Here is a 23,148-nt window from a genome sequence, read left to right as displayed (position 1 = left end):
TGGTGGGCCCTTCTTCCTGGAGCAATGAATTCCTCCTTCAGTGCTTGCAGCCAAAGTTTCTGCTTTTCCTTTGATGGGCAGAAAGCTGTTTCGTTCTTCCAACACAAGGGTGGCTGATTTAGTATGGGTTTGGTGAGCAACTTGGAGTACTTTGCATTGCAACTGATGATGTACACAACTTAAATGAACTATGTTAGAGCTACAAAGGAAGGGAAGGTATTTATTCCAGTCACTGCAATAAAACTGGATTTATTCCACACCCCACCTTTAAACAAGCTAGATACTGGGGTAGATGAGCGTGGGTCCTGGCCCGGGGCTGCACCGTGAGGTCCCTTTCAGGGCTGTCGCTGTCAGTGCTGGCTGGCTCCCTGCCAGGCTGGAAACTGGAGCAGGAGGCAGCTGAAATGGTTTGAAAACTCATTTTTCCCAGCAGCGAGAACTGCGCTGCTAATCAAGAAAAACACAGGAGATGTACTGGATTCCTTACGTGAGCAGGTCTCCAGCGCTGAAATTGTATTTTAAGCTTGTGCTTGTTTTTAGCGTGTTGTTGTCAAACCTATGCTAAAGCAATTACTGCCGGTGAGGGTCACCAGGAGTTCAGTGTTACTGAAAACCTTACAGCACTGCTATGAAGGGCCTGCACAGCCAGGCAGAGCAGTCTGCACAGGCATTGTCGTTTAAAGAAACAGCAGATTCTTGCCTTCCTTCTGCATGTTTTGTTTGTTTTTAACGAGAAGCACGTTTGAGCCCTTTTCTTTAATTACTCCAAGTCACCCTGCTGAAAAGCCCGGCCTGCTGCAAGCACCCCAGCACAAACCCTGCCCTGCCCTAGGGTGCCCTGACAGCTCTGTCCTGCGCTCAGCTGGGTGGGCAGGGGCCGAGCGAGCTGCTGGTGCCTTCCAGAGTAGCTCACTGAGACAGGCTTTGCATTCCCATGCCTTCTGAGGTGGATGACGTAAGACAGAAACAAGCTAAAGACAAAAGAACCAAACCCCGTCACCTAAGGGAACCCCTCTTGCGTGTCTTTCCCCCTCAATCAGCTGCTGGCTTCAAGCTGCTCCGTTTCTGTCTGGCCAAAGCGGTAGGTGTGAGTTTGTGCTGCTCCAGTGCTCCTGTTGCTACTTTGTGAGCATGGTCCCAGGGAAGGACTGCTGACTTCATGCAGCTTCATGTTAATTTTCCCATTTTCTAACTGATAACAAACTCATTTCTTAAATAACATCATTTTTACATTTAGACGAGTTAAGAGACTAATTTTTCTACTCAGTCCATTGGCTGGGGAATTAGTAAGTAATGCAAGGCAGCTGTTCCTGCATTATCATTTTAAAGCGCTAATGCTGAGAACTTTATACATACAAAGACAGAAGCCTGCGCTAGGAAGGAGTGTGGCACAAACAGTGGAGATCCTGCCTGTCTCTTCAAGGTGAAGCTGAGGACTTCTCTGAAGGTGTGGCAGAGCACCACAGCCTCTCCACCACAGAAGGACTCAACAACCAAAGTAAGTACTGCATTCCTTGTATTAAAGCCATGTTCATTTTTCTCCCGGCCATAAAAAAGGCAAAATACACATGAGGCCATAGCTTCCCCAAAATGCTTTATATTTTGACAGTTACACTCCAGAGAAGAGCTGGACAAATGTAGTTGTTGCTCCAGGCAGGAAGGAAAGATTTAAAATAAAACAAAAATAAAAAAAACCTGCCTGCTTTCCCTTACCTGATTCATTTTCTGAAGCAGAGCATCTGCTGTAAAACTACAAGTGTTGCTGAAACTGGAGGAGCTGTACTGAGTCAGGTGGAAGGCTACTTAACATATATATTTGTGTGTTCATGTATGTATTTTGTATATATGAAACATCATCATGTTTTCAATTTTATGTGTATGTATGTACCAAAAAGTGAAGGTGTGCTGATGTTTTGTATGTTGACAAGCATCCACAGGAGCTAAGGCACCTGGGTTCTTGGGATATGTGTACATATGTGCACAGGCACTGACTTCAGGCCTGGTTTTATACTCAGCTAGGGGGAGTTTTATTAACAGAGGTCAAGAAGCTGCAAGAGAGATTTGTTTTCAACTTCTCAGCCATTCATAGAAAATATCTGCTCACAGATTAACCTATTTGTAAGCTCAGAGAGTTATGGTTGTAGGCAGTCTTCAGCACAAGCTCCTAAAACAATACAGAAATGTTGCAGTTCTCATCACAAAATGATTTTATCGGGTACCTGGGAACTGTACCCAAAGAGTCTAAGGTTTTGTTGATAACCTCAAAACTGCAGGTGCTTTTGGTGAAACTAGGGTATATTTTGTTCTATGATTGTTTGCTCATATTTAATAATTAGAAGTATGGGTACTAGAAAAGCACTGCAAAAAGAAAATAATTTCCTGATGGAGACTGGCACCTTCAGGAAAGGGTCAGTTTTTATTGCCTGAGAGGGTGCTGTCAGCATAAATAATTATCATGAACTTCAACTTCCAGCAATCAAACTTCATTGTATCGAAGGAGCCCCATTAAATGCTTAGATTGTTCTTAATTTGATCTAGTGCAGTCAATTCCCTAGGGAAACAGAGACAGGGAAAAAAAAATCAATACACCATTGCAAAGGAAGCAGAGGTGTTCTGGTTATGTCTAGCAGAGGAAGGGGAACCATCTAAAGAAGGCAAACATGTCTTGGTCCTGATAAACCAAAAGGGTGATGAAGCTTTCTGGACGTGAAAGCTGCTCATCAGAAGCCCTGGAACTGCTCGCAGCAGATGATGACAAATTTTGAAGGCAACTCAGTGGCGATAAAGTAGCATTTCTTCTACAGTTGCACTCAGACAGCATTATGCTCCTCTCTTGCCTTTTGCAGTAGTTCTGGCAGGCGGCCACATCAGGTACCACTGCCTCAGGGGAAGCTGTGGTGCCATTTCTGTTCCATTTCTTTGTATAGTTCTGCTAGGCATTTTTTTTTTTTGTGCCTGTTGCAAATATCACTAGAGGACATTTAAAAAGTTGAAATAATTGGCACTTAATTATTAGAATTGCCTTTATTTCTTCTGACTTAAAAATTACCCTCTGTCACCCTGTAGTTATTCTTTTAACCAAAGTTTGTATTGAAATATTACTAAACAGGTTTTTTTTTTTTTTTTTTTGCCTAACATTTTGACAGAAGGGCTGTGGGGGGAAAATAACTTCACAAAAGCACACGTGACAGAGAAATATTAATAAATTCAAGGTGATTTTTAGAGCGAAATGCCTTCTCATTCGAAAGCTTGTACCTGCCCACTTACAGGAGTGGGGATTGCATGTGTGCATAGAGCTTCTGAGGTCTGGGTTTTCCCCCAAAAAGAGAATGAGAGATGCTTCTTCACAATTGTGCTGTGGATAACCAAATTAATTTTATGTCAAAGATATTGCAAGTGGCGCTTATGGAGATTATACTGAAGGATATCACGTTTCCCGTTCTCATCATTGGTTGAATATTAGGAAACTTGACCTCATTCAGAGCAGGAACAGCAACCCCACTCTTTCATGTTGGCTTCAGCAGACAAAAGACATCTTGCTCCTTCTCCTCCGAGGTAAAGAAAGACAGCAGGCTTTCACAGCACTTTGGCCTTTCCCCTGGAGCGAGTGCACGCTTAAATCCGCAAAGAGCGGGTAGCCAGCTTTCCTTTGCCTTTTCAAAACAAATGAATAAAACTTGTAGCTCGCTTGTACCAAACAGCCACCTTTTTGTGTGGGAGAAGATGGCTTTTGACTGACTGACACGGCAGGTGCCGCGGGAGCCAAGACAATTCTGCATTTCAACTGATTGTTGTCACTACCAAAGCCTATTATCTAGGGTAATAAAGTTTAAGATTAAGGGGATTCTGCATGTTTGTGTTATTCCCCACAAAGCTTATCTTCTAATAGACCAGCTGCTTTATTGCACTTCGCCCACCCTTTCTCATTGTACGGAGAAGCCGCGTGTACAAATGGGAATGCAGCGAGGCAGGCCTTGGCTACCAGCTGGGAATATCGTATCGCCCTCAGCCTCCATCTGCGGGTATTAAGTTACCATCGGTTGCCAGCTGGGAACATCACATCTTCCACCTTGCCCAGCAAAGCACATCGCAGCGTTCTCAGGCTTCTGCCAAGACTGGAACCTGGTTGTGTCCCCACTCTTCCTCTCTGGGACTCGGGGGCACTGTGTGCAAATCTTCTGGCTCTGCTGGCCCGCGGTGAGCACATCCACTTCATGATGGAGATGCAAGTATTCAGATGAAAAAGTCTCCTCATTCTCTTCTCTGGCATATGCCCTTGGAAAAAAAAAAAAAAGTTAAATTTCTGCAGCAGAAAGTACTCAAACGAAACTGCCAGCCATTCATCACTCAGAGAATTTATGGATGTCTTTCCCTCAAGTCTTAAACCTTGCATTTGCTGAAGGCCACAACATTAAGATATTATTGCCACATACCTTATACCAAACAGGGAATCAACTAACCTCAGGTCGGGAGGGAGTGGGGATGGAGGAGTACTCTGTCGTCCCCCCCCCCCCTCACTTCTGTTATTTTCTCACCCAGTCTGTCGTGGCCGTGCTTCCCAGCCAGTCTGTGGTAGTATTTTTCCCTTGCTGTTCTCACACTCGTTCCACTTCTGTTATTCTCATGGCTTTGTACCCACAAAGCCTGGTAGTGCTGTTGTAGCAGATTCTCATGGGATGTGATTGCCACCAGCATGAGCATCGCTCCTTCTTTCCCACCTTTTCTCATTCGGTTGTAGCTTTGGGTTTATGTTAGGAGCCCAGATAGTACACAGACATGAAGCTAAACAGCCAACAGGGACTTTGAGCAGGTACAGATGAAAACTATGAACTGCAAAAAAGATGTTATCTGGCTTTTGTATTATCAGTAAGATTCTGCACTAAGAGGGTCCTTAACAGCCCCCATGGTAATGTATGGGGAGGAATGCAATAGCACGTCAGCTCAAGCCCCTGTCCTTCATCTCAAGACACTCAGCATCAGTTCCTGTGATACCTTCTAGCTTCAAAACAAAGACTAGGGATGACAATTTTGGTCTTTAGGGATGGCATTACCTTTAATTAGCAGGTAAGACTATCCCTAATTTAGAAACTTGGGCATTTTGGGGATTGACATGAATAAGCTGTCTGGAGGGGTAAGAACAGTTTTGAACATGACTTATTTTTGTCCGTGATTCAGACGCACTCTCTTGATACAGGCTCAAGAAAACTACTGCTTTAAAGATCAATATACTTCAGGGAACAGCCTGAAGGAAGAGAGAAAGAGTAATGGTGAGATGATTCTCATATTTCTTTGAGGCATATTAATATTTCCTTGGTCACGAAACGGAGATCACATGTGACCTAAACTCCAGAATAAGGTAGGTCTTTGCTGCAAAATGCATAACACTTTTATGAGCTGTTAGCCCTGCGGGTATCTTTAGCAGGTACCAATCATTTGTTGGGAAGACCAGAAGAAAGAGTGGCAATTGTGAGCCAAAGCACTCTGCATGGACCTGAGGACTCAGGCTCTTCTCCTGCCCTGGGACACCCTAACAAATACAGGCACCAATGCACCTCTCTCTCAAAACTCAGAGAGGCAGATAAAAAAAGATTTAAAAATAATAATAAAATAAAGTAGGGATTAATCAAATATCAAAGCAAAAAGGCTGAAAGAATATCAGACAGGAGATTTTCCCATTAGTAATTTACTTTCTAACCAGAAAACGAGTATAACCAGAAATTGAGCTTGGAGCACGGAGTGTACGTACACTACAGTGACAATACCACGGTTAACACTCCTGTAAGCTCCTTTATCATAAGGCAACAGCACTTAATTTAGCTCTTAATAAAAAGTGTCAGAAGATTAAGACCAGGCTGAAAATTTCTACTGCCATCCTGGGATTTAGAGGTTATGCTGAAATCATTAATACAACCACTATTTGAACTCTTTTGATCACCCAGCATTAAATTCATCCATAAGTACATAAATCCTAGGACACAGAGCGCAGGGCTACCCCGAACAGGCAGTCCTTTTAAACTTGCTTTTCTCATCTTTGCCAGTGGTTGTAATGTTTTTCAGTCACCTCCTGAACTGCATAAAAAAAACAAAACTATGGTCCCTCCCCCTAGAATGCTGTCCTAAAGTATCTTAGAAGCTCGGTTTTCTCTTTTTTCAAGGTGTCAGAGCATGCATTAAATTCCCAGGTGGCTTATTTCCCTCCCTTGGGCTCCCTGACGTGCTTTTGTACCACTCCTGAGCACAGATGAGCAGGCCTGACTTTGTCCCTGCTCTTTCCGGCAAGCAGCTACCTCATAAGTCCATTTCAATGATGCGGATTTGCAGTATCCCAGAGCTGTGATATCTCAGAGTCAGGCCAGTGCAGTGTGCTGAAAGAGGCTGTGACAAATTTCATGGGTCACTGTAGGAATGTACCTCCCCATTCCCTGGGGGAGCTTAGGTGCATTATATATTCCTGCATTAAAGTTTGGATGTGTGTTAGGGGTGATGGGGAGATCAGGCCCTCCTGTCCCTCCTTTCTGTCTGTACAGGCAGGAGCAGACGTGGTGGTTCAGAAGGGCAGCATCAGTTCTGCTCTACGTTTTTCGTCAAACATCAGTTGTTTTTTTTTTTCCTGCTATTATCTTTCTAATGTGTATGGCTTTTGGATTTCTCTGTCAAGATTCTAGTCTGTATTTTATTATGGTGTTGTCCATGGCTATGAGTGCTTGCCCACTGGCAGAGACGACTCGATATGCTGGTTCTCACTTGCACGTGTCACTCTAGTAGGTCTGGTTGTAGGTCTGACGACCTGATCTCTGAGCTGTAGTGCTAAAGAAGAAAACAAGAAGAAAACTTTATCTTTTTTAATGAGCGGCTAAGAGAAAATCACCCTGTAAGGCCAAGAGAACTCAATTTATTACAAATGTACATCAGAAGAGGACAAGTTAGCACAGCAGTCAGGGAACTCTAATAGCTTTTTTTTTGTGTGTGTGTGTGTGTGTGTGTGGGGGGGGGGGTTCTTAACAAACGTTACTGAATCAGACAAAGGATTATGCTGATGAGCATGTTTAGTTGACTCTGCCTTCTGACAGCCGCAGCTTTTAAGACAATGGCCATGTTTTCTTTTAGGAAGAACTCACTCATTAGAACAAAGACCCTCACAACACACTGATTCTCAGAGAATAACGATTCTAATTATATTTTCTGTTCCGCTTTAGAGAGTATTTGGAAAAAAAACTGTCACTCCACAATATTATTCCATTGTTTCATCTTCTCTCTTTTCACATATTCTTTTTCTGCCCTTAAAATCAGGATTCACAGAAAACCTCTGTTTACCATTGCAAAAAACTGTTGTTTTGCTTTTTTCTAAGCATCCCTCATCACAGCGCTGACAGCTCAGGTTACGTTATAAGATCTCTTAGGAGGTGAAATGGTCTTAGTAATCCTTCCGACTTTCATTACTCAGCCAGATTGTGGAGTCTATCAATTATACCCCCATTGACAGTCCGGTGAATTAATTGGCGCGTTTGACAAGGACAGCTATTACCCCGTGTTGTTCTGACAGCTGGGTTTGATATCAGAAATTTGTCAACCTTCCCCTTCACGTGAGCTGCTGGATGAACAGATCAGCCCAGGACATTTCAAGATTTTTTTTTTTTCCCTGTGCAATCTCAACGTCTGGCGATAACCTAAACCCTAAATAAAATCTCAGACATTCATAACATCAGTAAGCAAACAGCATGCCAGACCTGTGTCATAAAACAATCTACCGTCTGGGCTGACAAAGTGTTCAAGGAGTCAGAAAACTAATTTATTATCAGAAAAGTTAGCGCCCTTCAGTAATGACTTTCTATGTGTCCTTCAGGTGCCAGTTATACTTCTGGGGTGGAAGTATTTTCAGTTTATCTGAGTTCAGTGGACTGGTGGGGTTACAAGGCAGCTGATAACTTTGCCTCACTTTCGATCAGTGGCAAGATTTGAGCTACAACTCAGTGTAAGCAGTCCTGGGTGTGGAGCACTGTCCCAGGGAGCTGTGCTGTGCACTGACTGCTGCTGCCCCGATTTGGGACAGGCAGCTTCTGACAGTTTCTCATTTTCTGTTGGTTTTGTTGTTGCTATTTTGTTTTTCCATGGCAGTTCACAAGAGCTTTTCCTTGCCTTTTTAAGACTAGATTAGAGAATGACTCAGAATTTTAACAAAGAAAACAAGAGCCAGGAGCTGGCAGTGGCTCGCTGGCCTCGCAGCAGTGGTTGGTCTCATTCTTTCTTTCCTCCAAAGGAAAACACTCAGCTAGTCCCTGGGTCTGCTGGAGATCATCTTGTCTTGGTGACCACCATCCCTCAGCACCCTGCTGGCAACACAGAAAGGAAGAAATGCCCCTGCAGGTACCAATACGTCCCTGGCAGCCCAAAGCAGCTTAGGAGTGAGCCCTCCGACACATAAATTCATTAGGTCTAGAATTTAGCACCAGTCATGCTCAAAAGTTAATTTGTAAACAATTAGTGTGTGTTAAAGCTATTAGAGAGTCAAGGCTTACAGCAGCTCTGTAAAACGGGAAGGAAAAAACTTCCTAATTCCCCAGCTCGGCAACCAAGCAGCAGCTAATTGGCTTTCGTAAGGCCATGTGGCAAACTGCATGTGTACCAGGGAAAGAAGCCAAGTGCTTCAGGGTGGTACTTCAGCCACAGACCAAGTACCTTTTTCTTGGAATAGAATGATTTTGCTTTTTTAAATAATAATCTGGAGAATGAGTCGTCAGCATCTCTTATCCTAAGGATGCACACTTGTGTGGATGGACCTTGTGATGGGCTCTAAAGGGGACAGAAGTCACCGAGAGCTTGCTCTGTCTGACTGATGGACCTTAAAACCCACAGCCCAGGTTTGACAGCCAGCTTCTCTGGGCAGTGCTCCAGAGGTCACCGATCCCTATTTTGGAAGCCAGCATGCTCAGCACAGAGCTGCCCAGAAATGCCTGAGCTGGCCGGAGACAAAAAGCTGAGCCCCTGTCTCACCGCTTTCCTTCAGAGAGAGGTAAGTGTTTCTCTGCACTGAGATCACAGCTAGAAAGCCTTTCTCCTACAATCACATTTTCCCTTCTTGAGAAAACACAAAGAAGAGGAGATGCTCCCCTCCATCCACCAGCCAATAATCCGTGAGTTAACTGGCTCTTGATAGGATTTTAACACAAGCTAGGTATTGGAGTGCACAGCTCTCTAAAGATCTCAGCTAACTCTGACCATGCCAGGAACATTTAGAAAGATTTATTGATAGACAATCAAACACCTAGAGAATTAAAGCACAGTGGCTAGATGGCAACCAAGCAAGAGGACTGAGATCTTGTTCCTAGGCAGTTAGATGCTCGATCTTTCATGTACTACACGCCCTCCCCACACTACAAAGCCTTCCAGTCTCTTGATATTGCACTTGCTGCTCAGAAGGCCTAAAAGTTTTAACTATTGTCAAAACTGTGGTGTGATGAAGTGTTGCTGTCTGTGATAGCAGTCAGCTAAAAGGTTCAAAATGTTGAATGACCACATTAGCATTAGCATTTTCTAAAAAGACCAATATTTTCAGATCTAGTGCAATCAGGTTTTTATTTATCCTTACTAGCTTTGATAGTAAGTGGTATATAGTAAAGATGCAATCATTCAAAATTTAGTGAAAAGACACATAAGAACTGTCACAGTGTCTATGACTCTGTTGAGAGGCAATAGCTGTAACCAGCTAGTTTATTTTCTTCGACCAGGCTGCATGTTGGTGGATTACAAATTCATTTACTCTAATGCACAGATGCATGCCTAAAACCAAATTTCCTTAGCAACTAAAAAAAGACTGGCTCAGTCCCACAGATCCTTGTAGGAAAACTTTGCCTCACACAAGTCAGTTGTTCCGCTGGCATGACGAGGGGCTGATTGCATGTGCAAGGGTTTCCAGAGCTGAGCAGTAGGGCTGCTTTCTTTCAATTGGAACAAAAACTGAGATACTGTCCTGCCTTGGTCTTACACCATAAAGAAATGGACTCTTGGATTATTTTTGTTCTGCATTTCACCCCCCAAAAAATAAGAAGGGGGAAGGAGGCAAGGGAAACAGCTTGCTTATTTTTTTCTGCATCTGGCTGTAAACTTGGTGAGTGACAAACTGTACACAAGGAGCTGGAAATATCCCATGGACAAAACACAATGCAATCTCCTGCAGGCATTACATGGCAAGTTTGGTGATATCATCTCTGAATTAAATGGATGGTGTAAAAAGAAGATTCAGTCGGCAAGCAGAGAAGGTTGCAAAAATTAAATGCAATTTAATGGTGAAACATTTCAGTTTTGAAGGCACTACATTAAATTATGCAGCCATACATCAAACTAACTTTCAAGTCAAAGTGACCTTTGCTTAAGGTATATTGAAATAATCTTAGTTTATGAAATATTTGTTAGGGGAAAGAAAAAAAAACACACACTGACATGTGACACCCATAGATTTTGCCATTTAAGATACTTGTCTTATTAAATTAAAACATGCATCCTGTTCATTAGCAGCAAAGGAAGCACAGGGGTGCATGCAGTAATTGTGATCACGCTGCAGTGTTAAATTACCTGAACTAGAACTGCAGTAGTGGATTTCTTTTAGAAAAAAAAAGGATGCTCAAATAGACACAGGCTGTAAGATTACCTTTAAAATGTTATACTGTAGACCTAAAATAGCTTCCCAGCTTAAAAAAAAAAGAGAAGGGGAGGGAAAAAAAGAGGGAGAGGGAGAGAGAACATAATTTCAAAACCCTTAGCTTATTTTTAATTTATAGTCCTTGGAAAAAAAATAAGTGGATAGCCCAATCATTTATATGCCTGGGCAAAAGCAATACATCTATATAAAAGTACAGTGATATATTTCTGTTGCTAGTTTAATGTGCTGCTCTGTGCCCTGCGTGTTCTGATTCATTGGAGAGCAGCAATCATGTCGACAGGAGCTGTTCTTCAGTTCCCATCAGCGACAACTAAAGGCCAATTCAAGGTTGTGGTGGGGTCATGAATCTAACACAGTCACTGATAGAACAATTTCCCTTCCACATGACACCGTCAGTGGGACACAGAGGGAATATACAGCCAGGACTGCAGCAGGTATGTCTTGTTATTCTCATCCCTCCTCTCCTCCCCGTCCTTTTTTAGTTTTAATTTTTGGCACTGGGCTGTGCTGTTAAGATGCCTCTGGGGAATACACAATCAGGAAATAAGAAGAGGAAAATCTTCTCACCCTTTAAGAAACCAGCATCTTCTTGGCTCTGTGCAGGGCAACTCAGCAATACAAGCTCGGTTTGAAATCTGGATCTACCCCAAGACAATATGAGATGTATGTACATGCCAGCCTTATAAGTGAGAAAAGTGCTGGACCAAGCTCTGCAGTGACCTCACCTCTGGTACAGCACCTTCTGAATTAAATACAAAGTCATTTTGATCTGGATTGAACCCCAGCAGAGTCCCTAGCCTTTCCCAGTATGAAACTTGGACCTGAATTTTGCCTGACACCACTATTCTTTTCACACATTCATAGATGATCCTTCCAGGGGACTTGGCACAAGCCTCTAACAAGCCCCAAGAATAGAGCCAGCTCCCACTATTGTTTCTGCTGTACATGTCCCATGGAGAGCAGATTTTGGACCAGATGAGTAATGTTTACTTCTTGTACCACTATTAGTCCTCACAGGAACACACAGATCTGACATGTTAGCATCGTAAGGCTGAGCCCAGCAAATTCTAACCATTGGGTGTGGGGCTCATGTTGAGGAGAAACTGCATTGCAGCTGGTAGAAACAGCGAATGTGGTAACCATCACGCTTCGAAAAATTACTTCCAGTACCTTAAGTCTCCAGACTGTATGGATTTCTGCCTTCCGTATTAGAAAAAGCAGACCTATAAAATGTGCATTTCTGGATTTTGTTAGAAAGAGACCACATATATTTTGTTCGCAATGAATGATGAATGTCCATATGATGCTAGGAAGAGCGGCACAGCACTAGTTAAAAAATCTAAAAGCGTCAGCTCCAGCAATATGCGCAGTTATACTCAAAGCTTTGTGTTTCTCACATCTAGAATGTCAAGAGCCTAGTTATATCTGTAGTGAATACAGACAGGGTCAAGTGTTTTTGGACCAAATTTTCCTCCCTCGTGCATTATACTTGTTCCCACCCTGAGCAAGGCCATGCTGTAGAGGTCTCTGAGCAGGCCACAAGGGGCCACAAGGGGCCTTGGCCTGGCTGGGGCTCAGCCTTGCCCGAGAGGGGAAAAGACCCAAATCAGCCTGCTCCCTTGGGACTTCTTCTCAGGTTTTTAGTGAAAATAAGGGCATTCTCACCTTGTTTTAGGCTGCTTCAGAGTGAAATGATCCTAGTCTGTTATTTCCCTTTGATCCCCAAGACTGTATCAATGACAGCCTATACGGGAACATAAACACAATCCATTTTAAGTATCTAAACAGAATTTAGGCTGTCTCCTCGCCTCTTCTGCTATGGCCTTCAAGATTTTTTGAACCATTGGCATTTTGCAGATCAACATCTAGGACTTAAATCCAGTTGGTTTGCAAGTTGGTGCCAGGATCCTTAGCTGGAGGAGCACGCTGGGTTCCGTGTCAGTCATGCGATGCACCCAGCAAAGCCTCACCCCCACCAAAGCCTCAGTACATTGAGCAGAGTTGTAACATATTCTGATGGTATTTCAGTGCCGTACACAAAACCAGCACGTAGTCTTGCAAACACGCCCCTTGTACCACTGGCATCATGATGAGAGTCCACGTGGAGGCTGCGATGAAGGACCTTGTTCTGAGCACTTCTTAATCAGTAGCAAAGGTGTGAGGAGGGGGCGTTACTCTTCTGCAATGGGTGGTTTCACGGGCATTGCAAGTACATTTACTTACACCCTGATACTAAACCAGGACACCAAATGAAGGAAGGTGTTGCTTTCCCAGTGCTAAGGACTCCTCTACAACTCTCTGAGTCCTGTCTGGATTTGAACATGTCTGTGAAGCTCCAGATAACCTTCTCAGTCCCAGAGGTGGTCCTCTTCAGGCTGATACTTACTGATAAAAGAAAGCCTGGGAAGTGACAGTGGGCCTGTGTGTGTGCGGGGTATAAATGTAAGGCTTCAGCGCCCGGTGTTGTCACACAGTTAGCAGCTGCGAGTACTAAAATCCCTGCATTTCTGGGAAACACTGAAACTAAATTAGCAAAAAGCTCAAATCTAAAAATATAGCTGTAATTCACAATTCCCTTTAATAGAACTTCATTTCTACACTTGGTGCAACTGCAGATATTTATAGATAGGGTGAAAAGATGGAATGGAAATTTGTATTTATGAATAATAAGGAAGTGCTGTGAATGGAAAAAAGAGAGGTTGTGTAACGCTCGCACTGAAATGCCGACTTCTGCAGGGATGTCTCAGCAAGGATATTAGCTCCTGGGTCTGGCCCAGGCCCTGGCAGCTGCACACAGCTGTGTTGAAGTACGTGATGTTTTACTTTTGTTTATCCTCTTCTAGCTGACCCTGATCAAACTCACCCCAGATACGATCGCAGCACGCATTTGAACCCCGCAGTGACCGGACACGCCTTCCTGCTCCTGCTGAGCAGCTCCTGGTGCACGGGCGCCTCTGCCATGCCACGGTGAGGATCAAGGAGGGTCGGAAAGCCACCAACCTCAGGTATCGCGGTCGCACTCAGTCCTTAGCCTTTCTCTGGGCACAATGCTTTGCCGTATTGATCTCACTTGTGCTAAAAATCCTCAGAGAATGAGGATCTGTCTCATTATTTCAGATCGAAGCTGGCAACTGAATTAATATTAAAATGACGTACACGCGCAACTCGCGTTTCCTGCGTTACAAATAACTGGAGCAAAGCGAATATACTGACATTAATAATTCACCTTATGAGCTTAGCTCCTTTTTCTTTGTATGGAACTTCCAGAAGCAGATTGCAATTTCCTCAAATTTATTCATTATTCAAATTAAGTCAATTTAAAAGAAAATGTTTACCTACCAGAGAGCTTGCATTTTGCTTCCATTTTCAATACTCTGTATTTGTAACTTGAACTGTTAGTCACAATAACATAATTAAATCTCATAATATGATTTCTGTCCCCTGGCTAGATCAAAATACAAAAATAGTGTCCATGTGTGTATGAAAATCAAGTTTTCTACAAATAATTTTTTCTGTATCTGAATTTCATCTACACGCATTCAAACTAAGAACTCAGGTGCTCAGATGTGTGGCAAATGATCATTAAATTAGGCAAAACATCTTCATTTCCTCACTTCTTTATAAAATAAGAAAATAGATTTTCTTTAGTAATGTGTAATCTTCCATGCTATACATTTCTTCTCCTTCTTCACTGGTTCTGCAAATAAACAATTAGCAAATCAAGGGCTTCTGACAACAGCGAGAGAGCTTTTACTTCTGGGAAGCCACCTTTGGGTTTCTAAAGGTCTGTGGGCCACAAGTGAAAGCCAGGGCTACAATGAAGAAACAAACCCTGCCAGGTGCCTTCAGCCCCTGGGCTGCCACAGGTAGTGTGTGTTACCCACCCAAAGGCTGTGTTTGCACAAGTACCCATAGGACGTCCTGGGGAGTGATTGTAGTGGTAACAGAAGGCAAAAAACTAGCTCCTCCTGGTTATCCTGCATGCGTTTTCACCTGCCTCTCCATGGCTACAACCCTTCTATCGGCTGAGCTGCCTGCCCTGGCCCCTGACACGCGGGCAGCTTAGAGCAGTACCTGTGTATTCAACATGTGGAGCGGTCAAATATCCAAGACTGCATTCTGTGGGGGATTTCAGCCTACCTGGTCTTAGATGCCATGAAGCCAATGTAAGACTTCTAACACCAGTTTGCATGTGTACAGCTTTTAGACATGAGCAATGTGTTTTCTGAAGAGCTGAGTCACAGCAGAAGCCACGCTGCCGTTCAGAAGTAGGTGAGAAATCAGGATCTGTGGCAGACATCTATGCTCTCAGAGGGCAGGGGTCTCTTTTCCTAAATCTATTCTGTCTTCTGAGCTGCACTGCTCTCTCTGCGTTTTTGGAGGAGACAGAATAGATTTAGAAAGTGGCTGCTTATCGATTTATGGTCTTTATGCTGGACATGGCTTTTTATTAAAGAAAGCAGATACTCAATACTGTTAACTAGTAATGGGAATTGACTTTCCACTAATTGCACAGAACCTGGCATTAATACACTTTAATAGAAAATGGGCCTGCGCGCTCCTGATCAATCACGAAGTTTTTCCTGCCTGTGCTACAGACAAAGGACTCCAACAACAGCAACGTGGCTAAATAAGATGTTTTATTTATTTATTTATTATTCCTCCAATTATCGAGATAAGGACGCGTCTCCAGGGCACAAGAGAAAGGCTTTAACTCAGCTGCTCTTCCTTGGTCTGTCTGTCCCACGGGGACCATTGCTTCCTGGTGTGCCCGGGTCTCCTGCTTCGGGCAGGGAGCAGGACTTGGTGCAGTGGGGAGATGGCACGTCTGTGACCAGATAAATGTCCTTGGAGTAAGGCTGGCACTAGAAACAAACAGGTATTAGTATCAGCTTCTTTTAAACGCTGATGTTAATGTTACGTTCGTGCTACAAAACAAACTGTGTGTGTTCAGCTTCACCCTCCAGCTTCACATTACCTGAGCATGGGAGATTTTCAGCTGTGCTCCGCCATGCCCCAGCCCTGTGCCTGGGCTTGCAGCTCACGGGGCAGCTCTGGCCAAACAGCAGCAGTCCCTGCAGGTCTCTCTTCTTGTCCAGAGAGCTCGTGGCCGCCAAAGCCAGTCTCTAATGTCACCGAAGGCTGGTGGGTGTCGAAAGCACCCCGGTGTTATTTAGGAAGCGGGGTGCTTGGAGGAGCCTCTCGATGGGGTCCAGCTGTGCTTGGCATGGCAGAGGAAGGCCGCTTCACTCACAAGTGCCACAGGAGAATTTTTTGTCTGCTCCTTACCAGAGAGGAAGACAGGCGAAATGGAATCCAGGCTCGCTGTCCCACCAAAACTGTCACAGAAAATGGGAACACTTGCTCCCTCAGAAAATAGTGACTCAAAGTGTAGTGAATGGGAGCCCGGGCCCCTTCTAAGCGCTATTGCCAGTCAAATAAAGCAAATAATAATAAAGGATTGCTGTTTTACTTCGAGCACTTAAAACAGATTGTTAAAACCTTGCTAATGGTTTGTGACGTTCAAGTGTTACACCAGCCAGCTCCTCGAGCCAGCCCCTGCAAATGGGCAGATTTTTCACCAGTTTCAGATTCTTAAATGGCCTGAGCCCACGGCTCCATCCGAAAGCTTGGAGCACCCTCGCGTTGCAACGACTTCTCGAATAGTCACAGGTGGCTTTCAGTTCTCCCATTTGCCTCCTCTGTGCCCAGCAGAAAAAAGCCCATTTTCTACCATCGGCATGCCTTGTGGTGTTCTAGGCACCAGCAATGAATGACATGGGGACAGACAAAGGGCAAAGCTAATTAATGCTTCATGCTAGTTAATGATGGATGTTCGTGTCATGTGAAAATCATTTTTAGCTCCCTGCAGTTCACTCAGCTTGACTCCTCGTGCTGCCAGCCTGCCATCAGACAGACCCTGGGACGAGCCGGACACAGTAGCACTGCGTTTCCCTCCATAGACACTAAAGCAACTCTGCAAAAAGAACCTTGAATTTTTGAAAACCCCTGACTCCCACAACACCCCTCCCATGATGAAGCTGAACCACGGAGGCGAACTCCCTGCCCTGAAATCCCTCTCGGCTGGTACCAGTGGCTACAGCTAGTTGTCACAGGGGGATGGCCAGGAGCCCACCATCAGAAAAGATGGGGGCTTGGTCTGGCAGGCAGCTTGGGATGCAGCGTGAACGTTGCTGATCAGTGGTGAAGCCACCTGTATTTGCCTTTCTTTCGTGAGATGGCAGTCATTACACACGTAGTCACTCTGCTGGTAGTGCCAAACAGTTGGCTGCTTCTGGATACCTGCAGCTACGTGGAGCAACTTGCCCCTCAGGAATAGTTTATTTAGTAAGACAGGACTTAAAAGTGAAAGGGTAACCACTTCTGATCATAACCTTGGCTTTGCACTTCTAGCAATTATGCTTTAATTGCATTACCCTATTTGAAATAGAATGGTAATTGGAAAAAAACAATTTGACGTTCCCTGATGCGTACTCTGACATGCGTTATTTGCTTTTTATTCAAATATAAATGTTCTCTGTAATACTATGAAAGAAAGGGGAAAAATAAAGCAAAATTGAAATGTCAGTAGCAATTTCTGACATGTGAAAAGCATCATCAACTAGGCAAAGGTTTTCAATTCAGCTTAAAAAGAAACCCAGTTGTGAAATTAGCAGTCAGAGAAGAGAAAGGATGCGAGAGGGAGAAGAGTCACAGCTCCAGCCCTTCAGGAGAGCTGGCTGTTGCACACGTTGGTATCAAAATATCAGACCAGCTACCAGCTGTAATTGTGTGATAAATGGCCCTTTCAGATTACATTGAAGCAGAAGATGCAGAAGGATAATTTCCGACCTTACTGTTCACCACTGAATAATTGCTAGGGTCAATAAAAGTCGATGAAACACAGGTTCCCTTCAGTCATACCCTGTGCTATGAAAAGCATCCTCACGTCTTCTTTCTCAACCCCTCTCCGGGAGATCCAAGCAAATCTACTCTGATCAGTGGCAACTTACACCGCATAAGTTGTGCTTGGTCTTTCTGTGAGGTCTGCTCCAATTAGTCTGGCTGGATAAACCACATACACGGAAAACTGTGGCTCGGGGTATCAGCCTGTTTTGGGAGAGGTACCCAGCTGGGAGGCTGGGGGCATGCGTGAAAAGCTGGATGCTGCAGTTCACTCGCACCTGGAGGAGGAGAAGCTGCAGACATCTTCTGCAGTGATTTTTATGATGGATTTCCTTTGTCAGCGGCCCTGCATTCTCATTTGCTCCATAACAGATCCAGCCCTGTGTTTTACTCCGGAGAGTCAGCAGCTCACAGACAAGAAATCAACACGGGAGAGTCATAAACATAGTTGGCACAGATGAGGTTAGATAATTTGTGCCTTTTTTGTTTGTTTGTTTGGTTTTAATAATAAACACAAAACCAAAACATGACAGTAGGAAGAAAACCTTTTGAGAAAAATTCTGGGTTTGCCTACTGATATAATTGACTTTTGGCTGGTAATTAATTCCTCTGTACTTTGTACCCAGCTAGTTTATTACGGCTACATCCACCTCTATCTGTTCTACCTTGCTGTGTTTGGTGGTCTTGTCCCCGTCTCCAGGCCTGACACTGAACTCCAACGGGCAGTATACAAACTTTTTCACTGGTGTAGAATGGATCTATCTGCTCAGCCTGCCTACCCAGGTGAGGAATTTGATTGAGGTCAACAGGACTGTTCATGTGAGCTCACTGCAAAACTTGCTATTGCTGGAGAAATATACAGACAAGTGGGCTTGATGGAACACCGTGGCTGTAGCTTGATGGAGCCTGTGCAATTTAGGAGCCTGGCATGAGGTTATGCAGACTACGTAAGTGTATTTAACAGACTCAGTAATGCTGATTTTCTCTTTTCTTAGACTGAGCTCAAACTCCCAAGAAGCGGCACAAAGATAGTAAGTGAAAAGTAACCTGAAGTATAATCACTCTGATTAATAAGGTTAACTGTTAAGGAGAGCCGATTGTCGGGAGAAAGATTCTAGCAACATTGAGGTCAGCTGGTAGGATTCAGCCCAGGTGATTGGAAACGCCCAAGGGAATCACCTGCCAGAGCAGTAAGATGTTATAAAACAGAAGGAGGAGGAAGGAGGTTTTCTTGGGATGGGGGTTGCCTCATTGGTCTGACTTTTTTGTTTGTTATTTTTGTGGGCTTTTTTTGGTCCTTCACATTTACAGTAGAAAATGGATGAAGTGGGGAGAGAAATTCATTTTCTTGACTACATCTGGACTGGTACTCCAGCAGATCAATCAGGTACTTCAACAAAAAATACTTAAGTTAGGAATTTTATTATACTACCGGAAGTCAGTAACATCTAATTTTTTACCTTTAAGCAGAGCAGCTGTGTTAATGGAATAGCTCTGTAGGGTCTGTATACCTTAGATTATGATGTTTGTTTCTTCTCTATCTGGACTAGACTGTGGTGAGTGTATTTTGATGATTAAATCCAGTTTATTAGAAGACTGGGGCGCCTGAAGGGCTGTGAATTGGGTAGGATCTTTGAATTTCTAGTGACTTATCTTTCAGAAGTTCTAACGATTCTGGTAAGTGGCTAACCTGGATTGCTTAGCTGGTGCACGCTGCAACTATTTTGATCTTGGTTTTTTGATACACAAATTGATGTTTTCTGCTTCATGCTACTAACTTAGTAGCCAAAATGAACAATTTAAATTTAGTAATGCTATTAATTAAAATTCAAGAACAAATAAAAGAATAACAAAGAAAATCAGAAGATGATTGAAGGGAATTGCTTTAGCATCTGGCTGCAGCCTGGGCTCAGCAGGGATGCTAAATCCCTTTCCCTGTTTGCTCTCCGGAGGTTAGAGGCAGCAGTGCTGTCACCTGTGGGTGAGAGGGAGAACTGAGCTTGTTAATGGTGTACTAACTCGGGGGCAGGTCATGCAGTGTACTAGACAGATTGAACTTGCTGGTGAGCCCGTGTGCGGGGCTGCTAAAGGGAACTGGGGGAAGAAGACAAGAATTAGGGCAGTTTTCTCACCACTTCACAGGAGATCCAGAGATATTTTTCCCTGTCCCAACTGCCCCTGTTATCTTGCTCTACAACAGCTGGTGCAGTACTTCTGGCTGCTGCTGTTGCCACTCTATCAACAGCATCTCCTGCAGGTGTGTGAGTTGGGGGGATATAATAGGGCAGAGCACAGGAAGGTGGCTGTGGGAAGAGATGCACAGTCTACCTGGAGGCTGTCCTTAATATTCTTGCATGCATGGTATGGTCACTAGCTCCTGATGAAACGTGAAGAAGCAGGTAAAGGGGTAACATGAGGCGAGATGCACAGTGCGGCAGGAGGGCTGTGTTGGGGTTGGGACATTCTGGAGGCTTGGGTGGCTATAGCTTTCCCATAGGTCAGAGTAAATTAGTATTTCATAGTAAAATACTGCACTGGAGTACAAACATTTCTCTGAGAAATGGAGCGTGTGCAGTTCTTCAGCTGCATGTCGCACGCTGGAAGCAGCAGCACGGTGAGTGTTGGAGAGACTCCTGTTTTGCCAGTGAGTGCAGAACCCTGCTATGAATGGGCTTCTCGGATACCTAGCACTGGATTTCTAAGAGCATGGTGAGATAGAAGCTTTTAGTCAAGTTTTCATAGTGAACATTGTAAATCATGAAACGTATCTGTGAAGAGTTGGGTTGATCTCTACTGAAAGAACTAACAATCAGCAAGATATATAGGGGTGGAGGAGAAGCCTCTATAAAGAGCATGAGAATATCCATTTCTCTTATGAAGCGCTAATCTTGTGCTCGAGTCTGCTATGTTTCAGCCTCACAGACGTGGAGGCTGTGCATCTCTTGTCTAGGGCTTGGTGCCAGAATCTGTCCAACAAGGAAATCCTCTCTGCCCCCAAAGGCAGTGGCTACACCTCTGCAGCACACCAGAAGTGAACGGTGAGGTTTGCAGGGAGCTGATGCCCTCTGCTGGATGCAAGGAACTTTAAAAACGCTCTTTGAAACGCTGCTCTTCTCAAGCAGGTTAGTAAGTTTTGAACAGAACCCCTACAGAGTGAACGGGACACGTTAATCACAGTCGTTCACACCTACCTACAGAACTTTTAATATGTGCTTGGAGCAGAGCTGTTAATTGGAAATTTATACAGCCAATGAATGAACATAAGAACAGTTTGGGCAGGGCTTCCACTTTGGTAGTCTAAGATGCAACTGAAGATCTTTAAATACAAGTACAGTCTTTTTAATAAACTGTTCCTCTAGTATTAGTGGGATTTAAAAGCGTGTATAACGTAAAGTTGGAGAGAAGTGGTTAACCAATTTAAGTAAAGAAACACTGTCATTAGGACAATAACTGATTAGAAGTCAGTATGAATGTGAATAAAACTTCAGAAATGTTTTCTTGAAGAATTATTGGGGAATACTATCTAGGCTGTGAGGGGGAAAGATGTTAAATCGGAGTTACTACATGTCTGTACATCCTCCATTCTGTTGAGAAATTAGTTGAAACATGCTGAAACTCTGTATTTATTGACATAAATACAACTAAAAATGTAACCTCCTAAAATTAGTGGGAAACAAACAAACTGGAAGCTTTGCTTGTTTTTTCATGAGACTAGAGGAACTCAAAGGCTTTAATGCTGATTCTAGCAAGGTAAGTAGTAGCTGTTTTTGTCGCATAAGACAGGTGTGCACATGACCATTTAACTTCTCTGTAGTTATGTCACTTTGGGATTTCAGTGTTTGCTCTTGTGCAGTTGCCTGTTGGTCTTTTCTGGCTAATATTGATAGCACCTAGACTGAAAAGAACATTCAATTGTCACCTTAACTCAGTTTCCTGCTTTTTCCTCCATGCCTCCTCCCTCACATTAGACAACATTAAGGCCTTGAACCTGTCCTTGTTCGTACACTCATCTGAAGCAAAAGTATTTAGCTTTTCCAATAAAAGATTTCTCCTGAGAAAGCTAGCTGAAACACCCCCCTCATTGTATCTGTCTCGTAGGCTTGGTTTCAGTCAGCCTCACTTCATGAAAGTAATCAGTTGTTCTGGACATGCTTTGAGTTTTCTGTGATCTTTTTGAAGTATTAAGCTTGTAGCATCAGCTTTTTCTGTAACTGTTAATATAGGTGATTACATGTTCACCTTGTTCCTCATGTACTAAATTTGATGCGAGTTTCCCTGTGAGAAATAAACCAAAACAGTATTTAGCACTGTACTTGAGATCCCATATCTGGAGCTTCTGTTTAATAAAACCAAATTGATCGATGGGACATGCATTATTCACAAACCACAAATTTCTATTGTCACTGACTTCTGTCTTTTGAATATGTGAAGTTTGTCTAGGCATTAATTTTTGCAATTAATATCCAAGGGCAGAAGTTAACTTCTCTTAAAGAAGAAGTTCTCTTTAATGCAGGCAGAGCTGCGAATGGTTATAGCAAAATTATGAACTGTGCCTTTTATGGAAAGTATTTGTTTCTTTTGGCTATATTCAGTAGAACATACTGTTTGATAGGCTTAGTTGGAGTACTTCTGAAAGATGATATGAGTTACTGGGAACGTTACTTTCAGATCCCAATGAAATTTCTGTATTAGGCTGTCGGAATAACTTAGTGTTTAACTTAGTAAAACCATCCAGGTAAGTCAGAAATTCACGGCTCTAAGTTTTAAATCTAGCAGGAGGGTAAAATTTGACTTGTAACAGTATATCTCTAACAGATGCAAACAGCAGGGAGACATGGTAGTGTATAAAGACATAATATTCAACTCAATACAGTGCTGAATGCTAGGCTTGCTAGGGAAGTACTCTGTAACTGAGAGTCCAAAATACGTAAGTAGGGCAACTGAACAGCCAACACTAAAAAACTTTATACAGGAAAAATCTAATGCTTCTTCTAGCTTCTGCAGCAATTAACAGTGCTCAGTACTTACTACAGGTTTTCTGTCAAACAGCAGTTCTATGCAATTTGTTAGAAAAGAACTTGAGTGATTTATTTGGGAAAGTCAACATTACTAGTGTAAAGTGAGAGACCGACTGTATTAGCTTTTCAGAGACTTAATGGAGATGCAGAAAAATGTTCTAATAATGGGATGCTCTGGACAATTTAAGCTATGGGTGGACTTGAAAGCATTTCACTTCATTGAAATTCAACAGCCACTCAGCCATTCAAAAGCCCAACCATGGGATTAGGTGTTAATAAGTTTTATTCAACAAATGGAAGCTTGTTAAGAACAGCTACTGCTGATTCTGGTCAGATCGTAAAAAAAAAATAAAAATAAAAAAAATAACCACCATCAAACTTACAAGATTGAACTGGCTTTCTTTCCCCCCTCCCTTTCATGGAGGAATATATTAGTATTTTCATCTAATACAAAATCATTTACAAGCTGTAACAGTTTCAAATATGGATCAAGCACGTGACTTAAACTACTGTTAGGATAAGCATGTTTTGAAGTCAACAAATTGAATTGTATTAAATGCTATTTGC

Source organism: Aythya fuligula, chromosome 5 (assembly GCF_009819795.1).
Source record: "Aythya fuligula isolate bAytFul2 chromosome 5, bAytFul2.pri, whole genome shotgun sequence".
Classification (NCBI taxonomy): Eukaryota; Metazoa; Chordata; class Aves; order Anseriformes; family Anatidae; genus Aythya; species Aythya fuligula.
Note: the sequence above shows the minus strand (reverse complement) of the source record.